Here is a 14,120-nt window from a genome sequence, read left to right on the forward strand (position 1 = left end):
GGAGCCAGTGTAGCTCCTTCCAGAGTGTGTGAACCAACGTGTGTGCTTTCAATGGCTGCCTCTGCCTGGTCAGAGGGAGGGCCAGGGTCTAAACGCTCTGTTCCCTCCAAGTATCTGCACTCTCTTTGGCCACAGCACCTGTGCCTTACTGGGGAGCAACACTGAAGCAAGAGAGGCTAGAATAGCAGTCTAGTGCATGCTGGGGTGCATGCTGGGGTGATCCTGGCAAGTCGGCTAGAGCCCCAGGCAGTTTTTAATCTGCTGCCTCTGTACGGTCACCGAGAATAAGCAAGCCTGTGCATGTGCTTAAGAGCAGAGTCTCTGTTTCTTACAGCCCTCCTTTAGTAAGCCCCACTGGTTTTCAAACCACCTGATGGGGGCTCCTCTTCCTGGAGTCAGACCCCAGGACTGGGGAGACTAATACACGGCTTAAACTTCTCGCTCGGGGGAGGATCCCCACACCTGTGATAGCCCCATCCTCTTCCTAGTTGCCTGCTAGGGGTTCAGATCCCGATCAGGTCACTTCTACCTTTCTATAAGGCTCTGTGTGGATCTTTCTTTACAGCTTTGGTTGTAGAAGAGCTGTCCTGCTATCCCCCAGGTTGATTTCAGTGAGTTGTTCTATACGTAGTTGTTGTTTTGTTGTGTTCCTAGGGGAAGTCGAGCGCAGCATCCTCCTACTTTGCCATCTTTATCCCACCGCTCTATTTTTATTAATTAATTTAGCAGGTAACAGTTTGTTCAAAATAATAATGGCAACCATATATTCCAGAATACAGCTCATGGATAAGTGAAATAAATGACAGGAATGGGAGGAAGAAATTGGGAATGTTCTGTTATCTTCACTACCTGTGAAGTGGTATAGTGTTATTTGAGAGTATACTTGGATTACCTATAAATGTATGTAGCAAACTCCAGGGCAGTGACTAAAATAAATTTTTAAAGTATAAATGATATGGTAAGAGAGGAGAGAAAATGAAATTATATAAAATGCTCAGTTAAAATCAGAGAAGCCTGGGCTTCCCTGGTGGCGCAGTGGTTGGAAGTCTGCCTGCCGATGCAGGGGACACGGGTTCGTGCCCCAGTCCGGGAAGATCCCACATGCCGCGGAGCAGCTGGGCCCGTGAGCCATGGCTGCTGAGCCTGCGCGTCCGGAGCCTGTGCTCCACAACGGGAGAGGCCACAACAGTGAGAGGCCCGCGTACCGCAAAAAAAAAAAAAAAATCAGAGAAGTCAGATGAAGAGTGGAAAACGAAACAAAGAACAAGGGCAAAAAATAAAAATAGTTACACCAAGGAAATGACAGATAATTTACAGGTGGGTAAAAAAAGATCCAACTATATATTTTCTACAAAAAATCGACCATAAATATAAAGAGACTGATAGATTAAACCTAAAGGGATGGAGACAGATATACCATGCTAGCACTGATCAAAGAAGCGGGAGTAGCTACATTAATTTCATACAAAGCAGACTTCAGAGTAAGGAAAATTACCAGGGATAAAGTGGACCACTAATTAATGTTAAAAAGGGCAGTTACCAAGGAGACATAATAGCCATTTGATGTGTAGGCAATGAACAATAAAATATCAAAATATGTGAGGCAAAAACTAATAGAACTGCAGGGAGAAATAGATGAATCTACTATTATGGTTGGAGACTTCAACACTCCCCTAACAGTAATTGATATGACAGCTTGATATCATTCTAAAAATTGTAACATACATGATTTTTTTGTTCATATCTAAAAATCTTTGCCAAAATTGGTCAAAATTTCCTTAATGCTTTCCTCTATAAATTTTATAGATTTACATTTTGTATTTAGGTCTACAATCCATTATTTAAATTTAGGTCTATGATGCATTATTTACATTTAGGTATATGAGGCACTTTTTTAATAATGCAGGAAATATGAAGTGTTTCATTGTTTGCATATTTTGTCCTTGTATATTGTGACCCTGTAAATTATTGTTTTGATAGGCTTTTCTAGATTCTTTTGGATTACCTACATAAACAATCATGTTTTCTTCAAATACATATTTTATTCCTTTAATCCCTATGCTTTTTACTGCTTTTTCTTGCCGTTTTGCAAAGGTTAGGGCAGCTGGTAAAAAGATGAATAGGAAAGAGTGTTTAGGGCTGATATCCTTGCTTTATTCCTGATGTTAGGAGAAAAGCAGTCAGCTTTTCCATAATCAGTTTGATGTTAGTAATTGTTTTTTATAGATATATTTTATTTATTAAAGGAAATTCCTTTCCATTCCTCGTTTGCATAGTTTTTATCAGCAATAAATGTTAAATTTTGCCATGTGATTTTTCTGCATCTAGTATGATGATCATTTTTTTAAATTTTGTTAATTAATATAGCAAATTGCATTGATTGATTTTCAAATGTTGAATGAACCTTACCTTCCTGGGACAAACCTTATTCCATTACAATGTATTTTTTTATAGGGTAGTAGGTACAGGACTTTTGTATGAGTAGTTATGCTAATTTGGCTAGCAGTTAGGCTCTGTTTGATGTTTGTTGTAGCTGTAGGGCCCAAAGGCTGCAAGTTCCTGGTGTGAGCTTGTTTTATCCACCTCTCTGTCCTTGGGGTTTCCGTTTGTAGTATCCTCAAAGAGAATATGTCTACAAGCGCTTTCATCTGTAACCACTGTTGTTATTAATGGGGGCTTCTTAGGCTGGTGGTAGATGTGATGGAAGAGGTGTTCCCTATTCTTTTAAAGAAGTCTCATTCTTACAATGGGCCTTTCTTGGGAGTGTGACCTTTTTCAGTGTGTCTGGCCCTTTCAGGTGTAAAATTTTTTCCTCGCTGTCCCCTAATTTCTTCTCTGGCTACAGCATTCCCATTCTATTTTTTTTGAAGCTCTCTTCCCTGTTGACTATAGCTTTGATTAGTTTACTTTTTTTGTTGTTTTTTAAACTTAGGTAAGACTGGAAAGCAGGAGTAGACTGGAAAAGGGTGATGGTTGCCTTTACCCACCTGGGATGTTTCAGAATTATCCTCTGGTGAAATTGTTCCCCTGATTATAGGACCTTTGTAAGGGTCTAAGAGGGTTCAGGGACAGTTATTCTTCCACTCCCTGTACTGAATTCACATGGAGATTTTTCTGGGACCCTCTCTTTGAGAATATGGCAAGGTTCCTGGAGGAAAAGCCTGAAAAAGTGTGGGACTGCCTTTTGACTGTAGCCTTTCTAGAAGCTTCTCACTCTCATTCTAGTCCTTTCTCAGTCCCCTGCAATGATTTAAAATTGCTATTCAAGGTTCCTAATAGCTTCAATTACTATTTAAGACATTTATTTACTTAAACATACATACAATCATATATATATGTATATATATGTGCACACACACATAAATATCAAGGTAAAAATGTTTATAAGAATATGTCACAATAATTTAAAAAACCAGTAAATAGCTATTACTGAAGTATCTAAAAAAGTGAAGATAAAACCATATTTTGGATTAAAAAGTAACAATTTTAATCGTAATCAGCTTTTCCTGAAGCTAAGGAAATTTTAAATTAGAACACTAAATTGTAAAGTATAAAAGCAAAGAATATTTTAACTGGTTTATGATCAGATACTAATAGAAAGTAAAAAAAAAAAATGATCAGGTAGTGACACATTTTATTTTTTCCCAACAAATATAAAAATGAAGCAAACAAAAAATAACTTAGAAGGTTTTTCTAAATAAAAAAAATTATCTTAGGGCTACCAGGATGCATTCCTCATTAAGAATTTCAAAGCATCTTAGAGCAAGAAGAACATTTCATCCAGTAAGATTATATTTAACCTAATAAGAGTGCTTCCACCATGGCTTAGCAATTAGGAAATATTTTGATCTAAGAGAAAGATATGTAAAAGAGATTTTATATTTTACATTATTATGAGTGCTTAAATGTCTTCTCTCAACCATATTTCCAGGTTTTGGAGGAGAAAGAAACTGATATTTGAGACATAGAACACTTTATAAAAACATCCTCTAGAATGGATTCCAAATATTTATCTGAAATTACTATAGTCATAATTAACCTGTAATGCAAAATATTTTAGTAATTTTTCATTTATTAACAAGAGACTAGTCTACTTTATTGAAGTTATTGCTCTAATAAGTGCAATCAAATAGATTAAGCTTTGTGAGGCCAATAAAGGAAAACAAAATAAATATGAAGAAAAGAAATGGCAATGTAATGTGGATATAACTAAAACTAAAAAGTAAATTTTAACAGATTATAGGAAAATATTTTGTTCAATGGAAAAATGTTTATTTTTTTAAATTTCAATGAATAAAATAAGCATGTGGAATCATGGAGGCGTTTTAGTTTTGAATCCTCTGTAATTCTTTTGGAAAAAGTACAAAATGATATAAGAATAAAAAATACTATATTTTTAATAAAACTAGGAGACAGAGAGATCCTTCAAACCCTGAGTGATGTTTAAGGACTGCAAAAGCCAGACAAACAGCAAGTTCACAAATTTTCTTGACCTCTATCACAGTGCTGAGGACTTAGAATACTCAACTAGTATTCTAAAAAGGGACAGGAGTCTGCAGGGAGGGATAAGACATGATTACTAGCTTACTGGGTGAAGAAACAGCCAGACACCAATAAGAAGTGTTCAGCTAGTGATTGGCAAATTAGTGGAAATTGAGTGTGCTCTGTGAGAGATAGTGAGTCCCTTGGGAAAGCAAAATTAGGTGGTTTGTACCCTCTTACAGGCTTTTTCTCCACCAAACCCATCTGGTGTCCACAGAAAATTTGACAGAGTACTAAGAAAGTCTCTCTTATAGTGCAGAATGGAATTAGGAAAACAGAGATCATACAAAGTATTTTCCCTGGTCATAATGGAATGAAACTATAGAAATCAATAACAGAAAGACGTGGAAAATTCCCAAACATTTGGAAATCAAGCACCATACTTTTAAATAACCCATTGGTTTGAAAAGAAATTAAAATATATTTTGAACTACGTAAGAAGCATTATGAAGCATATCAAAAGGCAGATACAGAAGAAAAAAAAACAGGGCTTGGCAGGAAATTTATAGCATTACATGCTGATGTTAGAAAATACAAATACTTCTCAAATCAGTAATCCAAATTTCCAGCTAATAAATTAGAAAAAGAAAAGCAAAGTAAACATCACGTTAACAAAAGAGAATAAGAAAGATAATAGCAGAAATCAATGAAATTAAAAACAGTAAAACAATAAAAATGTCAATAAAATTGATGAACCTAAAAACTTGTTCTTTAAAAAGATCAGTTCAATTTATAAACCTCTATCTAATAGATGCATGAAGAACAAAAGGTAGAAAAAATATATATATTTATATACATACAGAAATTAAAGCAACTTGATATTGGCTATATATCAGGTTAAACTGTAGAAGTTCTATGACTGAATTTTCTGTTTCTATGACTCTTTCTACTTCTGAAATTTTTCTGTATTTAAATATTGACATTTCCCCCCTTCAGACTAACTAGTACAGAAATTGTAAGTTGGTTTGAATAAGTTAATTACACTTTTATATATTGGCCTTTGTAATGCCTATGCATCAGCATGAATGTTATTTTATTGGAGTTAATAAAACGTACCTTACAAGTGACAACAAATCACACCCTCATGCTGCGATGCTACAATTTTTCCTCTTTGTTTTGACTTTTGCAGAAATAAAGATGAAAGAACAAATGAATATTCCATATTATAAACCTGCCATTCTCCATGTAAACAAACCCAGCTCTTTCATGGATCTTTCTCCTCCAGCGAGTGTTTACTGAAGTATACTAATGGTCATTAACCACTCCCCTCCAATCATAGCTTTGCTCATTTCTTTCACATACTCCTGTACTTAAATTATTATATTCATTTATTTAATTAAATTACTTTTTGAGCCACTACTTTTGCAAGACAATAGAAATAAAACATTAAACACAGCAGACATGGTTCTTGCCATCGTGTCATGAGTTTGTGTCCCGCCCAAAAGATATGTTAAAAATAGGTGGAGAATCAACAGATGAATGGATAAATACACTATGTATATACATATAATGCAATAGTATTTAGCCTTAAAAATGGAGGAAATTCTGACACAGCATGGATGAAACTTAAAGACATTACGCTAAGCAAAATAAGCCAGTACCTAAAGGACAAATACTATATAACTCCTATTATTATGAGGAACCTAGAGTAGTCAAATTTATAGAGACAGAAAGTAGAATGGTGGTTGTCGGAAGCTGGGAGAATGAGATGTTATTGATTAATAGGTACAGAATTTTAGTTTTGCAAGATGCAATGTCTGAGCAACGTCTGTTAATAAATAAGTTGCATTAAGAAAAATAAGTTGGTTGCAAGATTTTTCTCCCAATAAATATTAGCATACAGAAAATAGAGAACTAGAAAGTCACTTGCCTACAAAATATTTAATATTTTCAATAATTAATATTTTGTATTAGTGCAAAAATGAAGAGATCAATGGAATGCAAGCTTTATAACAGATTTTAGTATATATAAAATCTTAATATGTGGTAAAGGAGGCATTTAAAAAGGATTGAATTGGGCTTCCCTGGTGGCACAGTGGTTGAGAGTCCGCCTGCCGATGCAGGGGATACGGGTTCGTGCCCCGGTCCGGGAAGATCCCACATGCCGCGGAGCGGCTGAGCCTGTGAGCCATGGCCACTGAGCGTGAGCATCTGGAGCCTGTGCTCCGCAGCGTGAGAGGCCACAACAGTGAGAGGCCCGCATACCGCAAAAAAAAAAAAAAAAAAAAAAGGAAAATTATTCAGCTTTTGTTGGGGGAGGGGTGTCAATTAAGATTGTCCCCTGTTCAACATGCAAAGATATGTAGCAGACAAAATTAAATAGTAATGTGGGAAATAAAATGTAGAAGGAAATAGAAGAAAAACTGATCTTTTTTTTAGGGAATAAAGGATTTTATGAGATTAGAAATGAGAGTAAGGGCTCACACCTGAATCAGAAAAAAATAAGATGGCACACTTAAATAGCTCGCAAAACTGAAAAAGCCGACTACACTTAGAACTTTGGCCAATCTACTTAGAAGTCTACGGAAGTCCACTGAAAAGGTAGAGATTCATGAAATACAGGTCTTTTTGGACAGATCAAGTGAAAAGGGCAAGGTAATATGGGTGTATAGTAAATGAAAGCTGAAACAGAAGGAATCTGTGACTAAACAGTTACTCAGCACAGTTTTATTTCAGTTTTTTTTAATTAAAAATAATTATTTCTCTTCAAGAGATCTGAGAGTGCCTCAAAGTTTTTGCATTACTGAAAGTGTGCAAATTATTTTGATGCTGTTGCTCCTGGTCATAAACGCTTCAAAGCATGTTCTTTAATATCAAGCCTGTCATTCCTAAGCAATCTATTTTGAGCTAAAAAATAAACTGTGAGCATATAAGGCATTTACTGGAAAATAGGGCAAAATAACGACAAGTGTAATGACTATAGGAAAGAACTGACCCACTTTCAACAAACAGAAACTTTACTTCCTACTCCTAATTGAATTCAGGACAAAGTTTGGTCAAAAATCTGTGTGCTTTTCTAGGGTGGGAGTCCAAGCAGCTTTACAGAACATAACAGAAAGCAACATTCTTGATGTGAGGTTCACTTGGATACTTGGTAACCACTTCCTAAAACAATGTTTTCCAAACTGTAGGTCAAAACCCATTAGTGGATTATGAAGTATATCACAATATGGATTTCAACCAGCATTTAAAAAACATAAAGTAGAATAAAAATAAGGAAAATGTAAATATAATAGATTATATTTGAATGTATCACTCTTTTATTAAGGGTGATACATTCAGATATCATCTATCTTATTCTGCGCACACACACACACACACACACACACACACACGCACAGGGGTGTGTGTGCACATGTGCATCTCTACTAGGTTCTCAGTGTGAAATGCATTTCCTATTGTGGATCAGTCAAAATATTTTGAAATCCACTGTCTGAGAACCCACTATCCTATACGAATGGATTTTAACTGATCAAGGATAGTAGTATGTTTTTACGTGCGTGTGTGTGTATGGCCATGTGAACTTATGTAGGAGGAGATTTGCAAAAGTCAAGATCTAGATCATGGGATAGGTGGGAGTCTGGATATATAAAGAGAGACTGTGGGTCAAAACCTATTAGTTATATATAGGCAGAGAGCATGATACTCTACACTGGAGGACCTCTTGGTTCTGCTACTTGGAATAAATATTTTAACCTGTCTAAATTAACATGATTCACCTGTAAACATGTTGAAAGCAAGTTTTAACAGTTTATATATACTATCATAGACACAACATCCGCTATAAGATAGTTAATGATGGTGTTCAATTGCTCAATCATCCTGCAGAAACTGTGGGCAGTAGTGTGCTGGACTGCACTGATCTTTCCCCTTTTACAACCTTTAAGTAGGCCAAAATGAACCCTTACTTCAGTTTCATAAAATACTATGATTAATTTATTTTTTAAGTTCTGTTAGAAATGTCCCAGTCTACTAAGATCCTTGCTCTTATTGGCATTGAGAACTTTTATCAAAAAACTCCAAAATCCTCCTCAGAGGTATCCACTGCTATACCCACAATGCATACACACTGGTCTTGGATGTTTTAGGTGAGTATTGCCTGGGTCCCAGAAGAGGCAGAGCACGAACCATGGAAGGCAAGTGGCAGGTGGGTTGAAAACAACACTTGTGCACAACAAAATGGTTAAAAGCATGAACTCAGAGCTTGTTTACAACTCCACAACCCTCCAGCTGGCCAACCTTGGGCAGGATAGTCTCTCTGTGCCTTAATTTTCTTATTGGTAAATGGTGATAATAATAACTACCTTAGAGAGTTACTGTGAAAATGTGGTGAATATACATATATATTTTTTTCCACCACATAAACACACACAGACACTAAGAGCATCTACTACCAATATTAAGCTCTAACATATGTAGGTTATCAATATTATTATTGGCTCGGGAAGAGAGTGTGTGACTAAAAATCAGAAATGTCTAATATTTCCCCCACAGCTTCTAAAATTTCAGACCATAAATAAATACTTGTATCACCAACCACATTGAGGAAATATGAACCCCCCAAAACTTTTGAGATATTTATTGTGATTTGGGCCATATACACTGCCCCATCATAATAAAACATTGCTATCAGTAGTTGAGACTTTCCTCTCTGCCAGATATTGTATCAAAGGTTTTAAATCTATCTTCCTTAATCTTCATAAAATCTACACTGTAGATAATGTATCACTATTTTACAGATGGACACTTTTCATGTAGAACTTTAAAGTCTTATTTTATCTTGTTTTCAAAACAACTCAAGATAGGCACCCTAATTTAGAGAAGAGATTAAGTGACTAGGCGAAGGTCTGCAAATAAATTAGCCAAACTGGGATTCAAATCTCAGTCTCTGGTTCTGGGCCTTCTTGCTTCTACTTTTTCCACATCACTTCATAATCAAAGTTGCATTGCCTCAATTAGAACATAGAACTTTGTCTCCCATGTAATAGGCATAGGATCTCCTGGCCTTTGAAGGTTTCTGTACATGACAGACCCTGAAGTCTATGCCGGAAGAGCTGACCAGAAGGTTGATTCAGGCCAGTTTTCCAAGCCATTTTTCTAAGAAGGTGGGCAGGGTGTGGACTCCAGGAAGTCAGGTAAAGAGGTATTAGTAGAGAGGAAGTGGCCAAGATTTGGGGGAGCAGAGTAGGACTGCCACATTGCACAATTCCAGGGCATGCTACTCATATAGTGGTTTATTACAAGGAAATATGAGATGACCCTGAAGCAGAAGTCTTCCCAGAACTACTCATGGGTCTACTGATAAGTCAGGCTCCTGACTGATTGAAGCAGGGACAGAGTTCCTGGGATTGCTTCACTGATTTGTTCAGAGTGGCATATCCAACTGCTTTGAACAATAATACTAAAGGCAAACATTTGTATTATGTTTATGACTTGCTAGGCACTGTTATAAGAGCTTTAGACATCTGAATACATTTAAACTTAACAAAAGCCCTATAAGCATAGTATCAGTGTATCACCATTTTACAGATGGGAGAGTTGAGATCTAGAGAGGTTAAAGCAACTTGCCCATAGTCACACAGATGTGGCATCCAGGTCCTCCGTCTCTGGAATCTCACCTCAGCTGTGGCACAGTCAGCCGTAAGCATGCCTGGCCCACCATAAAGGCAAGAGACGTCACCCACTTTCAGCACAGGTAGCAGACATAGGAATAGAAAAAAGAGGCTTATCCTCAGACATCCTGAAAGCTATCAGCCCCTTTAACTAGGGAGAAATGCAGGAAATCATAGAAGGAAAGAGCCCTCATTACACACCAAAATTTGTGTAAGAATGGATTAAGCAATAAACACTCTCTCCCAGACTGCTGAATATCTCATACTTGCTCCAAATCCAGTGATTCCATTTGCTTTATAATCTTCCAGATTTTAACTTAGTTGGGACAGATATTCAAGTCTCATAAATTTTATTGGCTCCATTTACCAGTGAGCTTAACTGCACGCACAAGGAGACCACTTGTAGCATCAGGGCACGTAAGCAGCTATTATCATTGCAAATCACTAACAAGAACACTGGCTTCAGGAGCGAAGACGTGGCATGAAGCCATACCTAGGACTAATCTTTGACTGATAGATGTGACTTCGTCCAGCGCAGTGGTAAAATCATGATTTTCTAAACTTTTCATTAAAATGCCAGGCTGAAGACAAAACTGCATGATTATATAGTTAATATAATGTCTTCTTAGGGTACTCAAGAGTTTATTGTTTTATTTTTGTTTTTTTTAATGTCAACTAAGTAAAAGACATAGCTTGATTCCATTAATGTAAGTACAAAAATGGGCAAAACTAATCTAAGTGGATAGAAGGCAGAATAGTGATTATTCACTGGAAGCACAGGGGGACCTCTGGAGTCCTGGTAACATTCAGGTTCTTGATCTGGCTGCTGGTTCCATGTGCATGTTCAGGTTGTGAAAAATTATCAAGCTATATACTGATGAAATATATGCTTATCCCTATGTATAATATATATCAAATATATTTTAAGAAAAAAATTAAATTGCATTACAACTGGATAAAAGAGTAAATTCAGATTAACACAGACTACTGTTTTGCTCATAATGAAATCACTTGTTCAATACATGTCAGTTGACGACAATGGTAATCACTGACACTTTGCAAAAAAGCAAATAACCATTCACCTGAGCTATGGAAATATTGATTGGAGTGTTTAATATTTGAGCAAAAGGGTTTTTTTGATGATAAGTAACTTTTATTGAACATTTGCTATAGGCTATGTTTTTTAAAATATCTTTTTTTATTTGAAGTATAGTTGAGGTAAAATATAAGTTACAGATGTATAATATAGTAATTCACAAACTTTAAAGATAATACTCAATTTATAGTTATTATAAAATATTGGCTATATTCCTTGTGTTGTCCAATATATCCTTGTAGCTTATTTTGTACACAATAGCTTGTATCTCTTAATCCCTTACCCTTAGGTTGCCCCTCCTCCCCTTCCCTCTCGCCTACTGGTGACCACTAATTTGTTCTCTGTACCTTTGAATATGCTTTGTTTTTGTTATATTCACTAATTTCTTGTATCTTTTAGATTCCACATATAAGTGATATCATACAGTATTTGTCTTTCTCTGTCTGACTTACTTCACTAAGCATAATGTCCTCCAAGTCCATCCATATTGTAAGATGTTCATTCGTTTTTATGGCTGAACAGCATTCCATTGTATATATGTAACACATCTTCAGCATCCATTCATCTGTTTATGGACACTTAGGTTTCTTTCATACCTTGGCAATTGTAAATAATGCTGCTATGAACATTGAGGTGCATGTATCTTTTCAAATTAGTGTTTTTGGGTTTTTTGGATATATACCCAGGAGTGGAATCACTGGGTCATATGGTAGTTCTTATGAAAACTAGAATAATTTAATATATATTAGATATGATATTCCAAATCTGTTAGAAATCACCTAAGAGTATAATTATCTGTATCTAATTGATATCTAGAAGCAAACTCTGCACACTATGTTTTTGAAAAACCTCCATACTGTTCTCCATAGTGGCTGTACCAATTCACATTCCCACCAACAGTGCAAGAGTGTTCACTTTTCTCCACAACCTCTCCAGCATTTATTGTTTCTAGATTTTTTGGTGATGGCCAGTCTGGCCAATGTGAGATGATATCTCATTGTAGTTTTGATTTGCATTTCTCTAATGATTAATGATGTTGAGCATTCTTTCATGTGTTTGTTGGCAACCTGTATATCTTCTTTGGAGAAATGTCTATTTAGGTCTTCTGCCCATTTTTGGATTGGGTTGTTTGTTTTTTTGTTATTGAGGTGCATGAGCTGCTTGTAAATTTTGGAGGTTAATCCTTTGTCAGTTGCTTCATTTGCAAATATTTTCTCCCATTCCGAGGATTGTCTTTTGGTCTTGTTTATGGTTTCCTTTGCTATGCAAAAGCTTTGAAGTTTCATTAGGTCCCACTTGTTTATTTTTGTTTTTATTTCCATTTCTCTAGGAGGTGGGTCGAAAAGGATCTTGCTGTGATTTATGTCATAGAGCGTTCTGCCTAGGTTTTCCTCTAAGAGTTTGTTAGTGTCTGTCCTTACATTTAGGTCTTTAATCCATTTTGAGTTTATTTTTGTGTATGGTGTTAGGGAGTTTTCTAATTTCATACTTTTACATGTACCTGTCCAGTTTTCCCAGCACCACTTATAGAAGAGGCTGTCTTTTCTCCACTGTATATTCTTGCCTCCTTTATCAAAGATAAGGTGACCATATGGCATGGGTTTATCTCTGGGCTTTCTATCCTGTTCCATTGATCTATATTTCTGTTTTTGTGCCAGTATCATACTGTCTTGATTACTGTGGCTTTGTAGTATAGTCTGAAGTCATCTCAATGGATACTCAGAAACTATTGAATAAAATTCAACATTTGTTACAGATTATTTTAAAAACCTGGCAATAAAAATATACTCTCTTATAATAGGATTAGAAAATATGTTTTATATGAAGCCAAGAGCAAAATTCATATTTAATGACAAAACACTACAGATGTGTGCTAGATTCTGCCAGTTGTCTCTCTATCGATGCTGCCCTTTTTCTTTTAGTGATACAATCCACAAAGTGTAGTTAGTTACACAGAAAAAGAAAAGAAACTAAGTTAACATTATATATAATATGATTGCAGAACTTGATAATAACAGAGTAAATCTGAGAACTATTAAATTACTATGAGATCTATTACTACAAAAACAATTAAAATAATTCTGTAAGATACTTACTAAAAGGACTTTATACTAGAATCTATAGATTTCCTATAGATCAGTCACTGTAGTTAAAAAAGCAATGAATGGGAAAATAAAATTAAATGCCTAGGAAACTACATACATCTAAATGAAAAAAGATATAAAACTTTATTTAGGAATAAGAAGTTGAAGGAGAGTATGCTCCTAAGTCTAAATAATGTTAATATATCAGTTATCTACAAATTAAAAAGAGATTCAACATTATTCTAATCTAGATCCCATCAATTAGAATTCCAATGTATATTTTAATCAACAAAAGTATTCCTAAATTAACATGGAATAAATGTGAAAAATCCTCTACACAGCTTTGAAAAGGGAGGAAATAAGTAGATATGTCCCTGCCAAATACTAAATTGCAACAATCCTGTGGTACTGATACAGGAATGAATTGGCAAAACAGAAGGATCAAATAAAAGGTCCTGAAGTAGATAAAAGTCTCATGAAAACTAGGATAATTTAGTATATATTAAATATGATGCTCCACATCTGTTAGAAAGATAGCACTTATGAATATGATTGTATGTATCTTATTGATATCTAGAAGCACACTATGCATTAAGGACAATAAATCTCTATCTGCCACTTATGAAGAAAATATCCTTTCCTAACACAAAACTTGCATTTTAAATTGAATCAAGTGTTGTTGATGTACAATTTTTGAAAACTGTTTAGGAGTTTAATCTACTGATCTTTCCCCTGACTGAATATCATATCTACTCTTCCTTTTAGAGTGTGTAACTCATATAAGAA

The sequence above is a fragment of the Monodon monoceros genome, unplaced genomic scaffold (assembly GCF_005190385.1).
Source record: "Monodon monoceros isolate NGI ecotype Baffin Bay Population unplaced genomic scaffold, NGI_Narwhal_1 Super_Scaffold_12, whole genome shotgun sequence".
In the NCBI taxonomy this organism is placed as follows: domain Eukaryota; kingdom Metazoa; phylum Chordata; class Mammalia; order Artiodactyla; family Monodontidae; genus Monodon; species Monodon monoceros.